This window comes from Pteropus vampyrus, unplaced genomic scaffold (genome assembly GCF_000151845.1).
Source record: "Pteropus vampyrus isolate Shadow unplaced genomic scaffold, Pvam_2.0 Scaffold2, whole genome shotgun sequence".
In the NCBI taxonomy this organism is placed as follows: domain Eukaryota; kingdom Metazoa; phylum Chordata; class Mammalia; order Chiroptera; family Pteropodidae; genus Pteropus; species Pteropus vampyrus.
Genome location: NW_011888783.1, coordinates 15,750,194 through 15,771,152, shown reverse-complemented (window position 1 = coordinate 15,771,152; position 20,959 = coordinate 15,750,194). Strand labels below are relative to the sequence as shown.

At 37.2% G+C, this 20,959-nt stretch overlaps 1 long non-coding RNA gene across 1 annotated transcript in view; it reads left to right on the top strand.

The window, feature by feature from the left end:
- LOC111738207 overlaps positions 1 to 17,633 on the top strand; it is a 36,836-nt gene extending 19,203 nt beyond the window's left edge. Inside the window, exons 2-3 of the long non-coding RNA XR_002779774.1 lie at positions 13,644 to 13,737; positions 17,509 to 17,633. This is a non-coding gene — a long non-coding RNA (uncharacterized LOC111738207). The remainder of the gene's footprint in view (positions 1 to 13,643; positions 13,738 to 17,508) is intronic.
- The last annotated feature ends 3,326 nt before the right edge of the window (positions 17,634 to 20,959 follow it).

Here is a 20,959-nt window from a genome sequence, read left to right as displayed (position 1 = left end):
ATAAGTAAAGACTGTCTTTTGAATTTCTATCCATCTAAATTTTTTACGCTTTCTATTTATTTTATAGATGGGTTTTAATATTATTCTCATAAGTGGTATGTGTTGTTTCTAATATCCAAATAATTCTGTCAGTATCTGAGCTGCTGCTTTAGTGATAGGAGTTGGTATGCCATCTATCATGTTTATGAGTGGATCTGGTATTCTCCTGCCTTCAGAGGACCAAATTATGCCTAGAAGTTTTACTGTAGTTTGAGTCCTTGGACTTTACCTGGGTTGACTGTCCATCCTCTGAGTTGTAAGGAATTCAGTTAAGTTTATCTTGACCCTAGTTTGTTCTTCTAAGTTATCACCATAAATAAGGATGTCATCAATATAGGAAATAATGATTTGTACGTATGTTGCCTATTCCTGAAAAGCCTGGATGTTTGTGTTAGAAGGTTGTGGGCTATCACTGGGCTGTTAAGATAGCCCTATGTTAACCTAGTAAACTGATATTGTCTACCTGCTCACATGAATGCAAAGAGTGGCTTTTGTTATTAATAGGTAATAGCAAAGAACATGTCAGATAAGTCTATCACTGTATTATAAGTTCAAAATCCAGTGGCGATATTGTTTTATGTTAGTGCCTGTATCTGGAAGTACTTCCTCAATTTTGGGAGAGTGTTTGTTTAAATTCCTATAAATTTTAATTTACTATAAATATGTATGATCCATTTTGCTTTTTGACATGCCAGATTGGATGATTATATGGTGAAATAATAGGCACAATAATTTATTTCTTTAGGAGTTCCTGAATTTTTCCTTTAATTTGAGTATGTCCTCCATTAAAATTATATTGAGATATACTTTTTATTTTAGTTGGGACAGGCAATTTAACTGCAGTCCATTGTGCCATAGTCAAATTAGTTTTAGGAATTGTTATATCTTTCTTTGTTATATGATGTCCTATTCATCCATTCCAAGAATGTTTTCTAAATTGGGACCTGTAAAGCATTTAGCCTTAAGGGGTGGTCTATATCAATTGTTAGGAATCTGTGTACCCATGTACTTGGGGTAAATTTTCCTCCTAATCTTTTGATTAGTCCTGTTATGTTTTTTAATGTTTTCTAAATTAGCAGGATATCCTTGTATCATTGTTACTTGAGACTTTGAATCTAATAACATAGTAGTATACACAGTGATTTTATTTATAGAAGGGGTTTCTATTGAAATGGCCACTATAAAAAATGAGCAATTGTCTCTGGCTTGGGCAAGAAGACTACCAAGTCCCTATAGCAGACTGGTTGGACTTTCTCTCTTTTGTCTATCAGTGGCTTGTTCATTAATAGGGTTAAGTTTTATAAAGGGGTTATTGTTACTATTATTTATAATAAATGGGTTATTAAGTCTATTTTCTGTAGATGTATTTCCTCTAAGTTTGGTTGTTTCCATGTTTCTGCTACTGTAAATAGTTTCTGGGATTTCTATTTGGCTTTTTGTTTTTATATTTTGGATTAAAGGGTGGTGGTCTAAACTGTTTAGGTGGCCAAAAGGGCCTTGAAAATTTAGGTCTATATGGTCTATATTGATTTGGTTTATTTACATTAGGCATAGCCTGTTTTGTCTATATACATTAGTGTTAAAGCAATAGCTTTTATCTTGACTTAGTTCCTCAGCTGTTCTTATTAAGTCAGTGAGCAATCCTGTGTTCCTGGTGCCTGCAAATACTATAAATAATACTGTTCTGTCCTGTGGGGGCACATCTTTTAAGATAACCTTTTTAATTTGTTCTGTTGCTTCTGCAACTAGTAGTGAAGATGTCTGTACCTAAGAGAGATCATAGTCAATAGTCTTAATTTCATTATTATATTAGTAGCTTCCTCTGCTGTTTTCCATGGAGATGTTTTAAGGGATACTATATTAGGTATTATCTTAAACTCCAGGCTGCTGCTACCCAGTCAAACAAAGGTCTTTGCAAATTAATATTATGTTCTTTAAATGCTCTAAGGTGTTGTTTAATTTAGTATCAGTGGTAATGGGTCTGAGTCACAAAATTGGATCATATGTATGTATGTCTTATCTATCCAATTAAGTGCAAAACTTCTGGATATTAGAGTCTTGGTAGTACAATATTTTTGTATTCCTTGTAGAATTTTAAGCAATGCTGGACCAAGACATTTAACTAATACTACTGATCCTGTTAGACTATACCTTACACAATTATCCAGAATTAGTCCACTTCTCTGCACCTCCACTATGCCACCGTAATCTGGAGTCTACTTAGTCTCATCTAACCTAATGCTAGAGTCTCCCAAGTGCCCCCTGTTCCTTCTGGCCCCCTGCCATCTTTTCCCCACATAGCAGGCAGTCTGACTTTAAATGTTTAAATCAGATGATGTTACTCTCCTACTTAAAGTCCTCTACTTCCATGATATATCTTAGATTAAAAGTTGTGATCTGTCTCTGCCTAAATCTCCCCTTTTCACTTGTTAGTGGTCACTCAGTTCTGGGTTCTCTCAGTTTCCTCTACCTTCCCTCAGGGTACGAATGTCTGGCTCCTTCTCATAATTCAAGTCTCAGCTCTCTCTTCCTTGCCTGACCACCCAATTTATACTGGCTCCCCACTTCCTGTATGTCACTCTGGGTCGTATCATCCAGTTTCACTTTCTTCATAGCCCTGATCTCAACAGAATATGTCTTGTTTACTTGTTTAACTGTTTTTCCTCTAAATGCAAGTTCTGTGAGCTTACCTAATTTGGTCACTGCTGTATTTCCAGCCCTAGAACAAAGCCCAGTGCATAAGAGGTATTCAGTAGCTCTTCGTGGAATAAATAAACAAAACCAGTCATAAATTTTTATTTTCCAAATTTATATTTCTTTACATTTTGGCATCCTTTCAAAATATAGCTTTTACTACATACTGAATATCCCCTCATTTTAGCACTGGAAATCTGTGAAAGCACAGAATACAGGAAACAATCTGGACTTATGGAACTTTTCATCCTGAGCAGAGGCACACAGGACGGGAAATAAAGGGAGTGTGGACATTGGAACAGCTGCAGCTTGATAAGGTTTGTAAGTTGTTCACGCTGCCTGGACTCCAGGAGCTTTCCTCATTTCTGTCTTGTGACCGGGCCTGTCCTCCCACCCATCCCATGAGGTCCAGGCTAGCAGTCTGTTAAAATCTCTTTTTAAGTTAGCAAAAATCCAGTCCTATCATTCTCAATCAAAGAAGCTCAACTTTAACTCTGAGATCCAAAATTTTTTCAGTACTGGTACAGTTTTGCATATTTAGCTCTGAGTTCTGACATGCTGAGTATACTACTACTATAAGAGATATTACCTTCAAAATGTCAATTTCATCCAAAACCTATAAATTAGTGCAATTGCAAGACAGTATATTAGCATTATTATTAATTTATTTATAACCCATCTTGTTCTAAAAGGATTGCATTTTGTTAAATTATCCTACAAAGGTATAGTAAGAAAAATACATTTAAAATAAGAAACGAAAATAAGACAAAGAGAGAAACGTGATATGAAGCCACAAATGAACCTAATCTATAAAGTGGTTACCGTGAAGACCTGGACAATACGTAAAGGAAAGATGCAATAGTGTGAGAGGGTCTACGGGTTATGGTTGTTGCCATGGTATTTGGTAACAATATTTTCTACTTGAAATAGTACCTTCTCAACCTGCCTTTCTGTTAAAAGAGCTTATAATCTCTACGGTAAAAATGAGACCATGAGAAAATTAAGCAACTTGCTAAATAGGAACTGCCAAACCAAATAACAGGAAAGGCAATACACTTGCTTGAAATCATTATGTTATCACTTAGGTAAAAAAATTTAAGATATGTGCCTTAAATTTCTGTTTTTTGTTAATATTACTCAAAAAAAAAAAAAAAAAAACTCCACCCCATTTTAAGCTGTAGTGCCTTATTTTAAATTAATGATAACTTATTTTGCTTTACACAATAGATGGACCTTGGAAAACTAATTTTATAATCTATTTTTATAAATTGAAATATTTTAAATAGAATAGAGGAACAGACTATTTGAAAGAACATCTATAGTCAGTCCTTTTGCAAATCAATCATTACTTTCTTACTATTTTAGTGATGTGAGGTTTTTACATATTATAGAAATGCTGGTTCCCCTCTTGTAGTTTTTAAAACGGAAGTGAAGCCCAGATTTTAAATGCAAACATTGCATAAAGATGATGCTCATACATAGTAACATAGTAAACACAATCATAAGATACTGATCTTCATTATTGTAATGAAGATTTTCCAATTTTAATATTTATTGCATTTTTTTTCCTACCAAACCTTTTCCAAAAAGGATCTAAAGCAACTATTGAACACATCACAAGTGCCACCTAGAGCTTTCTTTCAAAATAACATTTTTTATCTTCAGAAACAAGAACAAAACAACATATAGAAGGCCTATACTCCTGGACAGAACTTGTTTAAATAGCTCTGCTTCCTAAATTAGTCTGTTTTCAGTCAAAAAAGGATTTGAAATAAGAATTTAGAACTGTGGGCACATCTCCCAATACTGCTTGGTTTTAATTCTACATAGATGTATATGAAGTAAAGGATGTTAAATAAAAGAAAAATGAAGTTATTTCAACAAAGAAATAACAGAAATTTTTCAAAACATATTTTCTTCTTACACCCAATGGAAGCTGATATCTCATTGAAGCTCTACTTCCATTATTACTTATTTATGCCTCAAGTCACTGCTCTTCCCAATTTTCTTATCTTTAAGGCATTGACACATTGTCATTATCACCATCATCATTGCCAAGTCACAATCACAGCACTAGCTGAGTGGCTACTGTTGTAGGACCTAGTGCTAGTGTCCAGGAAACAAATACAGGCTTAGTCTCTACCATCAAGGGGATCAATATCAACTTGGAGAGAGAAAAAGGAGAAGATGAAAGAGGAGGAGAAGGAACAGGAGGAGGAGTAAAGAATGTGTGTCATAATAAAACATCAATACTAGATAAAAAGCCATCATCATTTTTCCAGTTCATAGACCAGAAAATATTGGAGTCATCGTCACTCCTTTGTCCAGTCTTGGTGCTTGAGTCCTGTAGTTCTCTTTTGAAACGCCTTTCTGATGTTCTCTCTCTTCCGTCTCTATTGTCTTTTTATTCCTTTACCTCATGCCTGGAAAATTGCAACAGACTTATCCTTCAGCTTCCTGCCTCTCCTACTGCCAGGCTAATGTTACTAAAATGCTGCCTTTAACTTTAATTCTCTTCCTCAAGAACTAATTATGGCTCTCTTGTGCTTATCAGACCATGGGCACAAATCTCTGAGCCTGGCTTTGAAGGCCTTCGGTGATTTACTTGGACTTTATCCATTCGATTTGATGGACCACTACACTCCAACACCAAATTTTCATCCCTAAAGGGCAAGTCTCTCTTTACTTTGAACCAAGGGACACAATACCCTTTCATTTCCTTTTTTACATTGTGTGGGATTTTCTGGTATTTCTACTTGCCCTTTTTTTTTTTTTTTTTTTTGGTTTCTTCTGTCATTTGCCTTTGTAATTATAATATTTTCAACTTTTTTCCCCTGATATTTCATTATATTTGTTATTCTATCACTTATTCCCATTTTCCTCCTCCACATGCCCCTTTTCCTTGTTGCCCTCCTTCCTGGCATTGCAATTTTCTCCAATCTCTCCTGGTTACTCTTTCGTCTTGCTCCACAGCAAGTCATATTGAACTTCCCTTTTTTGCTCTGGAGATTTGTTCCACCATTTCCTGAGTTACTAGTCTTCCTCTTTTATTTCTACTTGTTTTGCTGGAGAATATTTTCAGACAACTTACTGTAGGAGGTAAATGTTCCAAGTCCTTCCTTGTCTGATATGTCTTCATTCCACTGTCACAATTAATTGTGTTTGTCTGTGTGCAATATTCTACTTTATAATCATGTCGCTGAGGAACTTGGTAGCTTTTTTCCCCTCATATTTTAGTACCTGCTTTTCCTGATGAGAAGTCTGATATGTGGAAGACAAATTGTTCCTATTTCACTAAGTCAAATCCTAACAATTCATTTTCCATTTTAAAGCTGAGCCCCATAAGTCTGTATTCTGTTTTTAACGCTACCTAGTAAAATTTGACATCCTGACTCTGAAAATACGGAACTTTAAATTAAAAAGTCTAATAAAGAGATGAAAAGATGTTTCTTCTCTACTGCAGCTACAAAGAAAGAGGTGTCCTTTATCTTAAAACTTGGTCAGAGCATCCAATGATGTAAGTTCTTAAATTCGAACTTTCACGGGAATGTTAGTCTTGTTTCCCATGCAACATAAAGACTTGAGCAAATATTCACAACTGCTACCAGCTCATTCTGTTCTCTCTAGTATAAATCTATCATTGGGATTATTATTTGAACAAAGGAATCTTGTAGGTGCTAGAGATTTTAGAATTTGTTAGACATGTTATGTGAACACAACCTTCAATGATACCTGTATTTGCCTGCTTGCTAAGACTGTTGAGATAGTCTTTATTTGTTACCCTGGTGACAATGTTGTGGTATAAACATTATTAAAGTTGCTCTGTCAAATCAGAAGAGGGTTATTGGCTCTCTCTCCTTCTGGCATAATGAACAAATAAAATCTACTAGAGTCCTTTACATAACAAAAAGTTTGAGTCTTGTCTCGTTATATTTTCATGTGGATATCTAGTCGCTTTAGCACCATGGACTACAGTGACAATTTTTCAAACCAAAGTTGGTTTTATATTTTATTTCTAATACCTGAGGGCTATTCAGAATATGTCACCTTTTCAGTATTATTGACAACATGGAACATTTCAATGTCCTTCAGGAACTCTGGGAGGGGAGAAGAATATTTGAGAACAATATAAAAATGCAAAGCAGCAGTTCCTTTAATTAAAAAAAAAAAATTACTCCCCACCTCCAGCCACACACCAAGGTCCAAGAAGACAATATTCCATAATAGTCTTCTAAATATGGTGAAAATCTTCCTACCAAAACCAAAAGTATTCTCTATATTACCATAGTATTAAATTTTTACTAAATTATTGTCCAGAGTAGTCAGTTCTAGGACATAGAACAGTAGGAAAAAATAGTATTGTGGAAGGGAACCTTCCTTAGATCCATACAAACTTCAATATCACCTTTGAAAGAGATCAAATAAATAACAGCACAGAGTAAAAAAATAGGCCCACACACAGAGGATCACTTGTTTTACCACAGATGCCAATGAAATTCACGGGGAAAGGAAGGCTTTTCAATATATGGTACTGGTTTAAAGGTTACTTGCATTTTAAAGTGAGATAAATATTATCAAATTATTCACCAGACAGATTATATTAATTTATATTCTCAGCAACATGAATAAATCAATAGATTTATAATCTACTGATATAAATGTTCAAAGACATTTGAAAAGAGTGGACATTATGTTTATTAAGCACAAAGTCCTCTTTCTATGTGTGTTTATAATGCAGTTCATTAATCATTCAAGCAACAAGTAATTACTGAATGCCTCATATATTCTAGGTATTGATCTAGGCCCTGGAGATTTGGCCGAAGGCAAAATACCTACTTTCTTAGAGCCTAAATTCTTGTGAGGGGAGAGAGATAATGAACAGATAGAAAAAAATGTTATGTTATAGGCTCCTAAGTTGTATGAGGGAAAAACCCATCAGGATAAGGGGTGAGAGAGAGACTAGGAGTGAGGATTCTAGTTCAGATAGGAGGGTCAGGGCAGGTCTCTCTGTGGAGGTGGCCTGCATGATGAGAAGGAGAGAGTCAAGCCAAGTTTGAGGGAAGGCATATGTCCCAGACAAATGCTCAAGGAGCGTGAAGGCTCTAGGTCAAGAAAGTGGTTGGTGTAGGAGAGACTCAGTGTGGCTGGCGATCATGGGAGAGATGCTCAGATGCGTAGGCATGGGCTAGATCATGTTGGCCTTGTTGGCCATAGTAAGACATTTAGATTTTATTCCAATGTAAGGGGAAGCCATTGAAGAGTCTTCAGCACCGATGTGGCATAATCTGATTCATACTTAGAAAAAGTAATTTTGATCGCTATGGGGAAACGAATTAGAGGGGGGAAAAAGAAAGCAGAACGAACTTTAGTTGTAACCAGAGGTAGTGAAATATGATCAAAATTGAGACATATCTGGATGATATGAGAGTTAGGGCTTGCTGATGGTTTGGATGTCGGGGTGGGGTGGGCTAACTGAAAGAAGCCAGACATGAAAGGCCACATACTATATGATTCCATTTATGTAAAATGTCCAGAATAGGCAAATCTGTAGAGTCAGAAAGTCAATTAGTGTTTTCCAGGGACTCAGGGTATGGAGTGAAAATGGGGAGTGACAACTTAATGGAGGTTTCTCTTTGGGGTGATGAAAAAGTTCTGGAGCTAGACAGTAGAGATGGTTGCATAACATCGTGAATGTACTAAATGCCAGGGAATTAGACACTTTAAAATGGTTACAGTGGTTAATGTCGTTATTTGTATTTTACCACAATAAAAAAATCTGAGACAACAAAAATTTTAGAATCTATGTAAGGAAACTCAAGAGTTTAGTTTGGGACATGTTAAATTTGAGATGCCTCTTAGACATTTAAGTGGAGCTGGATGAAGGAATCTGAAACTCAGGGAAAAATGCAAGACTGCAGAAAGAAATCTAGAAGTCTTTAGCATAGGGATGGCGTTTAAAGATTGAGGACTGGGCGAAACCGTGTAGGAAGGTAGTGCGGAGAGAGAAGAAAGAGAAGGCTGAGTCTTGGGCTACCTCAATATTTTGAGGTCAGGAATAGAAGGAGGAGCCTGAGAGGCAGAGTGGGCACATTGGCTCCACAAAGCAGTAGGAAAGTCAGAAGAATGTGGCACCTCTGGAGCCCAGGAAGCCTATTTTGGGGAGAGGGGTGCTAAATGTGTCAATTGCTGCTGAGAGATGGAGTAAAATGAATACACTTGGATTTTGTGCAATGAATGTTGGTCCCTGTGATCTTCACAAAGTGAATAATAAATGCATTACTGTACTCAAATATACTCGCTTAAAACATTTTTTGGTCTATTGATTTCTGAAACAGATGTATTAAAGTTTTTTTCTGACATTATAGATTGATCAATTTTGATTTCTTGTATTTCTAATGTCTTTTGCTTTTCAAATTTTTAAGTTCTGTATTAAGTAAATAAAAGTTTTTGGTTTTCATTCAGTGAATTGTGATTTTTATCATTTGGAACTAGCCTTCTTTCCCTTTAATGTTTTAGATGTCTTTTTAAAAATGGCATATAGCTGGATTTTTTTTTTTTTTTTACTACAAATCAAAACTCATTTTTGGAAAATGGAAGCTTAACTCATTTACATTTTTATTGTTAATATGTTTAAATAAATTTGTGTTAAATTGTTTTATATTTTCTATTCAGGTTGCTTTTTTTTCCTTCTATTTCTTCTTTCTCCTGTTGTTGTCTTTTGTTAGATTGATCAAGTTTTCTTTGTTCCATTTGTTTTCCTTTAAGGGATGGCAAAGTTATGTATTCAGTTTCAATTATTTAGATGATTAACTTAAAATTTGAACTCTCATGGTTATACATGTTTTTTTATCAGTATCTAGAATTAATTCATCTTTATATATTCCCATTAAGCAAGAAATTATATTCTCTGACTTTCTCCTTCCTCCACTGCAGGTGTAAGAAATTTTTATCAAATTAGTTTTATTCTAGTTAAGTATTACTGTTTGATATTTTTTTGACTTACTTTTTTTCCTCTATTGCACATTATCTTTTTCTTCGGATTACTTTTTGTCATTGTTGCTTTGTTCAAGTGCATAAGTACTATAATTATTTTAGAAATAGTGTGTTTGTGGCAAAACTTGTGAGTCTTGGTGTGTTCAAAAATGTTTCCAATTTGCTATTTCACTTGATTATAAGTTTGCCTTGGTATAGATTTCTAGGTTCATAATCATTTCCCTCCAGAATTTCGAAGATATTGATCTGATGTTTTTGGTACTCAGGGTTGCTGATGAGAAGTCCGATGCTATTCTGCTTCTTGTTTCTTTGTAGATTTTATGTGGAATTTTTCAGAATGATATTTTTTATCTGTGAGTTTCTTAAATTTCACCAGGATTTGTCAGTGGGCCCTTTCAATCTATAAGTTGTGCTTTCTTCAGCTCAGGGAAATTTAATTTATTTTTTTCCTTGATTTCTTCTGTCATTGTTTCTGTATCTTTTTTCTGGAAGTCCTATTAGATGGATTTCAAATCACCTTGATTAGTACTCAATATTGCTTATCTTAATATTTTCCATTTACTTTGTCTTTTTTATTTCAAAATTTGGGAGATTTTCCTACCTTAATCTTTTGGATCACTATTTGACTTTTAGTTGTATAGGTTCCATTGATCATTCATTCACTCGACAAGTATTTAGTGAGTTCCAGGCATCATTTTAAGTGCTGAGATTCAATGGTGAATGAAGTCCTCTTACTGGATTTTTCTTTTCCAATAACTCTTATTCTCTGAATGTTCTTTTTATATGTAGGAAAAATATTCTCAACATATCCCTGAATATACCAAATGGATTCTTTTTTTTTTTTTTTTCCTAAGATGAAAATTTTGTTCTGATCTCTTTTTCTTCCAGGTCAGGTCTATTTGTTCTTTTTTGTCTATTTGACTCTCATGCTATTGGCTTTCCTTAATGTCTGGTGATCCTGTGTTATCTTTTACTTTTAAAAATGAAGAACTAGGTTGATTATTGTAGGTTAGTGCCATGAGTTTTATCTGCTTTTGTGTGGTTATGGTGACAGACCTCTTCTCTGAATGCAAGGTCTAATTTCCTTTAGGTTGGTGGAAAATACTCCCAGGAAGCATTTACTTAAATGGGTGTGGAGCAGGCAGGTAGGACTATTTATATCAGTCATAATTATTCATTATAAGTAAGAGAAACTGGGTCTGGCTAATTTATACAGAAAAATAATTTGTCAGCAAACTATTGGAGAGCTCACAGAATTGAGCAGAAGGCTAAAAATCAGGTTTGGAAAACAGGAGGAACCAAAGGACCACAGCCAAGGAAACTTGGCAGGAATAGTCTGGTTAGGTTATTTTTGCGAGCCTTTGTGGGTGTCACTCTAGATTCAGATCTTGGGTAGAACAATCAGCACTTAAATGGCCAAAACAGGAAGCAGGATTATCTGACAGGCACCCAATAACCACATATGGTAGGCAGAAAAAATGGACCCAAAGATGCCCATGGCCTAATCCCTGAAACCTATGAACACAGTCTCTTACATGGTAAAAGAGACTTTGCAGATGTGATTAAGTTAAACAATTTGAGAAAGGGTAAGTATCCAAGGTATTCTGGGTGGACCCTTTTACATGATTACGGGCAGGGGAAGGTCAGTGGGCCCCACGTTCTGATGCAGTTCTTTACAATATCCTGATGGTTGATTCAGAGCCTTCTTCTGGATTATTGTAAATGTCCCTCTGAGTTTGGAATCTCTGGATTTGCTCCTATCTTCTCATTATTTTAATCATTTATTTGGTTCGTTTTCTGCTGCCAGTTTTGGAATGTGAGTTTTCTTCACTCTTGTCAATATTGATTTCATTTAATTCTATTTTCCAAGATATTTCAAATTTTCAAGTCTTAGAGCAGGCAAGGGGAGAAATGCAAGTTAAGGATGGGTTAGCTCTAGGGTGGTCCAGGTGGAAGCAGATAGAAAGAATACAGAGGTTAGGAAGATCCAGTGGGTGTCAAGGAAGCTCCTTAACAGGAAAAGAAAAAACAGACCTGGGTTCAAGTCTTAGTTTTACCCCTTACCAACTATGTAACCTTAGGCAAACTGAGCCTCTGAGAGCTTCAATTTCCTCACTTATAAAATGGGGATAACACCATCTCTCAGATAGGGTTGCTGCAAGGATTAAACGAGATAATATTGGTAAAGCGATTACCATAGATTTGGCATACAGTAATATTGGATATTTACTGAGTGTGTTTACATGGGTTAATCATGTTTAATCCTGATTATTAAGATTATTACACAGATTAGGAAACTGAGGAATAGAGAATTGATGTAATTCAATTCTGATTAGGGCTGTGATCATCAAGTGGCAGAGCAGGGATGTGAACCTGAGTAGTCTGGCTCTGTCATCTCTGCACACACACAATGCCTCAGATTACCCTATGGATGAGGGCTATCAGGCTGAGTGCTCTTCTCTGGCTTTTAAATTTTTCTGTGCAGTTTTGGGATAAGGAGCCAAATTATTTTTAAGAACTGGAAAGTGATCAAGTCAGCAAGAGCTGACTAGGTGGCCCCAGGCATAAACAAGCTAGAGCTAACAAATCATTTTAGCTTACTGTTTAATATCTATGTTTGTTGGCTCGTTTGCTTTTATTATGTATTTATTTTGTGGAGGTAACATTTACTAACAGTAAAGTATACATATCTTAAGTGTACAGCTTAATGAATTTTTACATATGTTTACGCCTGTGTAATTACCATCCAAATCAAGATATAGAAAATTTCTAGCCCCCTAGAAGGCTCCCTTGTTCCCCTCCACCCCCACCGCCAGTCAATACCTGGCCAAAGGTAACTGCTGTACTAACTTCTATCGTCACAGGAGAGTTTAGTCTATTTTTAAACTTCATATAAACAGAACATATAGTTTATGCTCTTTCATGTCTAGCTGCTTTCACTCATCCTGTTTTTGTTTGTTTGTTTGTTTGTTTGTTTGTTTAAATAAAGAACCAGATGCATTACAGGCCATAAATCTATGAGCAGACGACCACATTTCATGAGCAGATAGCTAAGATCTCCTAGCGTGACCCCCAAGGGCTCTGTACACAAGTACAACCTTTTGCGAGCTGTGGGGGATGAGAAAGAGGAAGAAAACCCTGCTTGGGCAGGGCTGCCATCTGCTTAACACCCTGTGAAGGCTCTCTGGACTTCCTAGAATACTACAGCTATGAAGAGAATGGTCATTCCTTTTCTCTGTCTGCGGCTCCCCATGAGTCAGGTTTTCAGATAGGATAACTGCTTGAGTTTGCTTGATGGTGACACATTCTTTACTCGTTTGCATCTGTGGTGCAGTGGGAAGCTCTGAATCACTGTGTACGCTTAGGAGTGGGAAATGTCCGTGCCTCCCTCCAGCCTGTGGATGGGGGCATATCTATCTTCCCTGTGAAACACTGCCTTCCATTGCCTTCCTTTTTAGGATAATTCCAGCTTTCTTCCCGAAGACCAAGAACTCTCAAAGTCCTGGCTGGGGCTTTTTCCAGCTAGCTTTTGAAATACAAAGAAGCTCTTAAACCTCTTACACCTGCGCATGAGAACCTGTGCCTCAGAACTGGATAGCCAGGTTTCCTTCTAGAGAGGGAAGAAAGGAGAAAATCACCTTTTCCTTCTATCAGATAAGTCTCCAGCAGAAGTAAGAACAGGGCACACAAATGACTCTGTCAATAATCTATTCTGTGCCACAGGACTAGGTTTCATACCTCTCCGCTGTGACTAACCTGGTAAAGAAACCTGGCAAACTCACGCTGCAACTTATCAGCCCCTGTTTCTTCAACTACAGAATGGTATTGACACCAACCTTACAAGGGTATTCTCGTTAGTAAATGAAATTAACTGGATAATTAGAATTCTAATAAGTGTATTTTCTTTTTTTCTGTAGGAGGAATCGCCTGTTTGCATGGAAGCATGAATATCTGAATTGGGTGGTCCAGATTACAGGGATCAGAGAACAGAGAAGTGGAGCACTTTGCCAGGTAGATGGGAAGCAGGCTGGGCCCACAGAGACTTTTCTTTCCTTCTCTTTATGGTTCCGAGCAGGTGAGTGGTGTGACTTATAGAAAGTCATAGGTCACCTTGACTACCCAGAAGGAAAAACTTTTGTGTAACTACTGTCTAGATTACATGAACCTTGTCACGTACATTGTAAAGCCTAAGTCTTGATTTCTTTTCTGTGAAAGAATTTTCATCAAGCTAGAAGAACAAAACCCACTAGTACCTTCTTCAAGTAATCGTTACCACCCTCATTCCCAAACACTTTTACCAGGCTATACCTTTAATCTGGAATTTTTATGACACTGAAATAAATTCGAATGATCAGACATGCATGCAAATTTTTCCCTATATCCCCTTCTTAGCTTCTATTATCGAAGGCATATGAATATCTACCACTCTAAGATGCAATCTCTGAGCATGCTTTTGAGAGAGAATATGAGGATGATAGACCCTCAGGACTGTGAACTGGCAGCTGAGACTGTCGATTAGAAGTAGTTTACTCGGATTGCTTTCCTAACTACTAGATTAGATCAGCACACTGAGAGTATAGAAATTAGAATTTTGATGGAAGATGGCTTGAGGGGATTGAACAAACTTAAAATTCTAGTAATGTTTTTTTACATATCGCTGTAGTCGAAACCTTAATTTGGGAATTTGTAATTGAATTTGAGAACACTGAAAATTTAGAGAGTGGGCAAAAATGAAGAAGGCTCAGGGAAGCCAGAGGACATGAGCACAGCATAAGCCTGGGGAGGGGATGGAGATGGGTGGAGATAGAAAGTAAGATTGTGGAAGTAGAAAGATACCAAAAATAAATACAAGTTTCTCCTGCTTTCTAAAAGTAGAACATTCCTTTTGTGAGCTGAAATGGTGTAGAGTGAAATAGCAATTACCTTTGGATACATCTTGCTAATGATGCACAAAATAAATTAAGATTAAGCATAGGTGCTCACAGACACAGTTCAAAGCTACACTGAGATGCTGAATGTGGTTCCTGGGGAAGGAGCTTGGTGGCGCCACTCAGAGCTCAGGGTGTGCACTGCCTCTCTAACAGTTTGCTGACAAAACAAACGCTGAATGCTATTTTTGCTTTTTGTCTTTTTTCATTAAAGTGAAAATCTTCTTCGGATTTCTTTCTGTTGGTAAAAAGTAGTACTAAGGTAGATCTTTTGTAAAAGCAAAGTGGTATAAATGCAAACTTCTGAAAAGCAGGGGACACCAGTATTATTTCCTTCAGGCCCTGTTGTCCTCGCTGGGCAATTTCCATCCCAAGTTTTCTCTTGTTACCTCTTGTCACTGTTTTCATCCTGGTAAAAGTGAGAAACAAAGTAGTTTCTCAAACTAGTTTTAAAAAGACTCAAGTAGAAGTCTAGGAGGTACTTATATATATCCGGGAAAATACCCAGATATATCAGATGACAGTTTTATTGTTTAGATGCCTTCTTGAGGTTCCTCCTCATGGATCTTTTGTAAACAATCTGAAGCTTGGAAGCTGTCTTCATCACTCATATTTTGGAGAAAAGTTGAATATTGTCTGTCTGTGCTGTTTAGTGTATATGTTGCATTTATTTTTTTCGGAGGGTTGGAATAATGAGCTTGTAGTGGAGGAAAACTGGTTTACTACTATTAAGAGGTTTGATTTTTGGTTTTGCTGTCATTTATAGGAATCTAACATCTAAGTTTCTCGGTTCTAAGTACACTAGGTTTATACCTTCTCAAAACGAACAGAGGCTTTACTGAAAGTGCATAAAGGACTATCCATCTTCATAGCCTGTCATTCTTCCCACCTTGACCCCCCCGCCACTAGATTATTTTGAGGCATTTGAAGTAAATCTCAGATGTCATAACATTTCTGCTATAAATATTTCATCATGTATCTCCAACAGATATGGACCGTTTTAGAACACATAACCATATATTTTGATTCAGCAACTATAGCAAAATAAAGAGTTGTACTCCTAAAAATAAAACAAAACATAACCAAATTTTTCTGAAAATATTGACAAGAATTTTTTAATGTCACCAAATATCCAGTCAGGTTAAATTCCCTCCATCATTTCTGGATTTTGCTGATTACTTCCTTGTGGTGTTGTTTAAAAGTTCCTGTGCTCCCTGTATTTCTCGTAAGCTGAGTGTTAGATCCAGAGGTTTAATTTGATTTTTTGGTGGGGGAGGGAGGGGCAAGAATACTTCATAGGTGGCATTGTATAATTCCTTAGGAAGGCAAATGATGTTAGCAGGCACTAATTATCATTGTTGAAAGATTTTCTTCTTCATTTTTGACCACTCCTCAACCCAACCATCAAGCTATGCCCACCCCTATCCCTCACTAGACACACCTCACACATATTCTTTCCTTTGTACTGTTTAAACTGATTAGAAAATGGTCACTTGGTTGTAAGCTTGTTTCAGAGACACGGTTTCCTTGGAAAATAATCAGAAGGCTCCATTAACCTTCAGTATATGTAAATGCGATTTTTCTCAATTTCCACCTATGGCGATAGTGTTGGTTGTCTATTCAAATGCCATCCCTCCTATCCTTATTATGTGCTGCCGTAGGCAACCTCCCACTTAAGAGGCTGACTACCTCTTTACTTTTCAAAGCCTGACTGATTTCTGGGAAACTCTTTCCTTCTTAGTGAGTTATACCCTCAGCTTTGTGCCCATAGATGAAGTGTGAGATAATTATTTGATGCTACAGTGGCCATCTCTGACAATGGGGGCAAGCTTGAGGGTTAAAACCAATGTGCTCAGGATGATGGGATGGAAACGTGGGAAGAATCCAGGTCCTCATTAAGTCGCTGAGCCACTGAAATAGTGAACCCTGCAAATGCCATAGCTCCACACTTATTATGTGAGATTGTACTATTTATTCCACTTTTAGTTGATCATTTGAATCTATAAACAACCTAACCAACACACCAGGTATATTCAAATACATCTCTTATTTTTCTTCTTACTGTTTAAAGCCTTGATGTATTTTTAAAAAACCCCAAAAACCTCTACACCTTGACCTTGAGTTTCTCATAAAATCAAAGCCTTTCTTATCTACTCTAATAGAGCTAAAAGGATGATACAGATAACACAAAACCTTGGATCATCAGTATTAACTTATTATGATATCATAATTTTTAAAAAATCAGCTTTTGATAAGATACAAGATGAAAACACATTCAGCAACTTAAAAGTAGGAATGGAGGCCCACAGACTTCTACGTTAGTGACAGGAACTGGAGTTAAAATATTTTCCAAAAGTCATTCTCAAAGCACATAACTAAGAGCTGACTCTGAGTGTTAACAATAAGGAGAAACTTTTCTCCCGTTATGCTGAACATAACATTCTTATTAAGTAAGAGAACTGGAATTTCTGAATCTCCTCCTCTGCAACAGAACAATTCTCAAGTTTTAAATTGAATGCACAAGATTAGCAGACAGAGTGATGAGGATTTGATTTAAAAAATAGTACGATGTTAGAAATCTGTTTAAGAAGCAGATATAGAACTGAAAAAGTAAAGGATAGCTGACGATCTGTCCTGTACTTGTTTCTGCTTTTTTTTTTTAAATTGAGATATAATTGACATGTAACATTATGTTCCTGCTTCTTGTATTTTGTATTCCTGGACTGTGTTGTTTGGAAGCAAAGCTTCATTGTTTTTTGGCCAATAGATTGCACCTTTGTCCTTGCAGACAAGGTGATGACAACAAGTGGTTCTGAAAAACCTTCATTAACAAACCCTCTTTGTGTTGTGTCAGGAAACTCTGGCTCATAAGAGGATGACATCGGCAGGCTTCTCACCCACTCCTCCGGATGCATCAAGGTACAGGCACTCATTGTTTATGACTTTCACTCAGAACAGCCACTGGCTCTTGCTGGTTTCATTCACTGTGAAGGTGGTGATCATACATCCCAGATTTCAAAAAATCTGTCCTATTTCAGACCATGTGTCCGGCCATTGGCCCTGGTGTCTAGTTAGGAAAATACGATTGTCTTAATTATGGCACAACCCCTTCCAACGTCTTTGTCCATGTTTTCCCATGTCTCACTGTTGTGGGTACTTCTGTAGGTAGTATCCCTTCTCCTTTGCCCAATGAGCAAAATTCCCCATGTGTCTTCAGTGGAAACACCCTTACTTTAGGGATCCTGCCTAGAAGGGATTTCAATTTTAGTATTGACATTAAAATTAGACAATGTAAGGTAGGGGCCTGTCTCTGTGAAGAGCTACCTGATCAGAATTCAGAGTGAGTTAAATGTCCATTATCACAATAACATTCAAAGCCTTAAACATTCATAAGTGATACATCTGAGCTGGTGAACATAATATATCTTGGAAAGTTCACTGAAGGGAAGAAAATATTCAGCTTTTGAGATCAGATAAGAGCAAAGAACAACCTCCAAGCTCACTGGGGACAGAATGGCTGTCCTCAGGCAGTAGGCTCACTGTTTACTCTGACACTGTGGCTTGGAGAACAGACCAGAATCTCTAGTATCGTCTATGTATTTAATGCAGTGAGCTAGGTACACCAAAAGTGCTCAGGAGATACTTGCGGACCTACAGGACAAGTAACTTTTACTGCAAGTGCCATGTTTGCCACACCAGGTAAGTGCATTGCCACCATCTTTAGGGTTCAGAGTATCCAACTATGCCTGAATAGCCGCAAAGAATGTACTTGATAGTTTTTCAGGGAGGTAGATATTTGATTTTCCATATGTATTTTTTACCTGCCCATACAGCAAGAATATTACAAATAACATTTATAAGAGAACAGATAATCCTTGGGTGTAAGGAAATTGGTAATGGCTTGAGACAGCTGAATAAATAACACATATTTATCTGGCTCCCTGGGCCTTACCCAAGCCTTTTTACAACTACCAGGTGTTTTATAGACACATTTTACAGACAAACAGTAGACAGAGTGAATCCTGACTGATTGTCATGTCTTTTTAAAAAAGAAAAGAGAAGCACCACTATTGTTTTTCTAATGGAAGTGTCTTTTGTCTCTGTCCTTGGAAGCAGAGGACCAAGGCTGTGAGGACAGATTTGGGGCTGTGAATTGTCACCTGGCCCTACTCCACTTTCAACCAATTCTGATTACGGGCTCTGTGTAAGTCTGTACGCATATGTAACTGTGATGCTCTGAGAGAAAACTCTCTATCCACTGCACCCAAAGCACAATCCCAGTGTTGTGTACAGTAGTTCCCCCTTATCTGCAGTTCTGTTCCAGGTTTCGGTTACCTTTGGTTAACAGCAGTCTGAAAATATTAAAGGGAAAATTTCAGAAATAAGCAATTCATAAGTTTTAAATTATGTGACATGCTGAGCAGTATGATGAAATCTTCTGTCTTGTACTGTCCTGCTGAGGATGTGAATCAACCCTTTGTCCAGCGTCTTCTTCCTGTACGTAGAAAACAATAAGATATTTTGAAAGATAGATAGATAGATAGAAAGACATTCATATAACTGTTATTACAGTATATTATTATAATTGTTCTGTTTTATTATTGGTTATAGTTGTTAATGTCTTACTGTGCCTAATTTATGAATTAAACTTTATCATAGGTATGTAGGTATAGGAAAAAACATAGTATACATAGGGTTTAGTACTATAATCGGTTGCAGACATCCACTGGGGGCTTGGAACATATCCTCTGTGGATAAGGGGGACTAATGTACACAGAATGGTAGGTTCTCAAAAGTGGCTGTTGGGTAAATAAAATATCATGTGTTGTTAAGCAATAATTGTGAACAGTGTAGCTTCTTCGTGTTTGTAAGTTCCTTGGGTTGAGGATTAAATTTCATGCACTCAAATATCTCTTAGTATACAAATGTGTGCACTCAGGAAGTGTTTGTGTCTAACCGAGTGGAATAAGGGCCACATTCAGGAGCCTGCGCTGTTAACCTTCATGCCTATACCTCCAGCGTTGCCTGCTTAGCAGTAGGAGTGTTCTCCCATTTCTTTCAGGGTCTCACAGAATCATATTACAAGTTTGAAAAGGACCCGAGAGATTATTTAGGCCAAATTCTTTATTTTATAAATGAAACTATTAGAATCTGGAGAGATGGAGTGACTTCCTCGAGGTCATATAGCTAGTCTTTGGCAAAGCCGAGAAAAAAATTTGAGTCTCCTTAATTTTTTCTTCCTGAAATATTTTAAAATTTTACCTAAAAGATCTTCATTTCATGGATATGTGTGTGTGTGTGTGTGTGTGTGTGTGTGTGTGTGTATCCTTAAATAGATGCTATCATCAATTACTCCTCAAGAAAACTCTAAAAGTTTTACCTAGTCATTTCTCATATGACATATTTCAAGATGTTAAATAAGAAGTTCTCACTGAGATATCAAGATAAAATATAGAACAAGCCAAAGAGAGGAGCCATAAAAAGACAGAAATCTTCAAAGGGGTTATTCAAAAAGTGGTAACATGACTCAAATCCTTTTCCTATATTTAAGGTAAAAACATGTTGGGGCTCTGAGGGGGCTCAATAAATAGCACCCGTCTTCCCCACTCAGGGTCTGAACAAACTGAAAAACAAAACAAAAGGTAGCAGATGAAAACCAAAGTGTCATTTTTATTACTGAAAAAGGCTGAGCTGGAAGGTAGGGCTTAGTGTGGCAGCCAAGTGGGGCTGTTCACCGAACCCGAGGTTTAGGCCGACTTCATGAGCAGAACAGGTATGTGCCTGAGGGCGGGACCACTATCAAGAGGAAGAAGGGGGGCCAGGCTAAGCTTCCCCTGTGAGTGAATCATGTCCATAAGTGATAATAGGAAGAGCCCCGAGTGTTATAGCTAGTGCAGAACACTCTACAAGGTTAGGGAACAGCCATGCCTCATAACAAAAAGTCAGAGGGATTGAAGATTGCAAGGGAAGATTTGTGAAGAGGGTTTTTCTGGAGGAGACTAGTCTGAAAGCCTCTCCCACCTCAAAGTTGCTCTCCCACGGGAAAGGCTTCATCCAGAGAGCTTTACACATACCTGCACCTTTGAGGATGTGTGCATAGGATGCTGGTGACTGGTGTTTGGGTCTCACCTAGAAACTTGGGAAAGAAAAAGAATTCTAAGTGGGAGCGAAGGTGAGGTGGCTGGACTGGGTGGACCAGGGCTGGAATTGAGAGAGGAGAAGCTTAGCTCCTGTCCAACAGGGCCACCCAGAGGAGCTGTTAGGATTCAGCAGGCAGAAGCTGGCGTTGAGACTCAGAGCTGAGT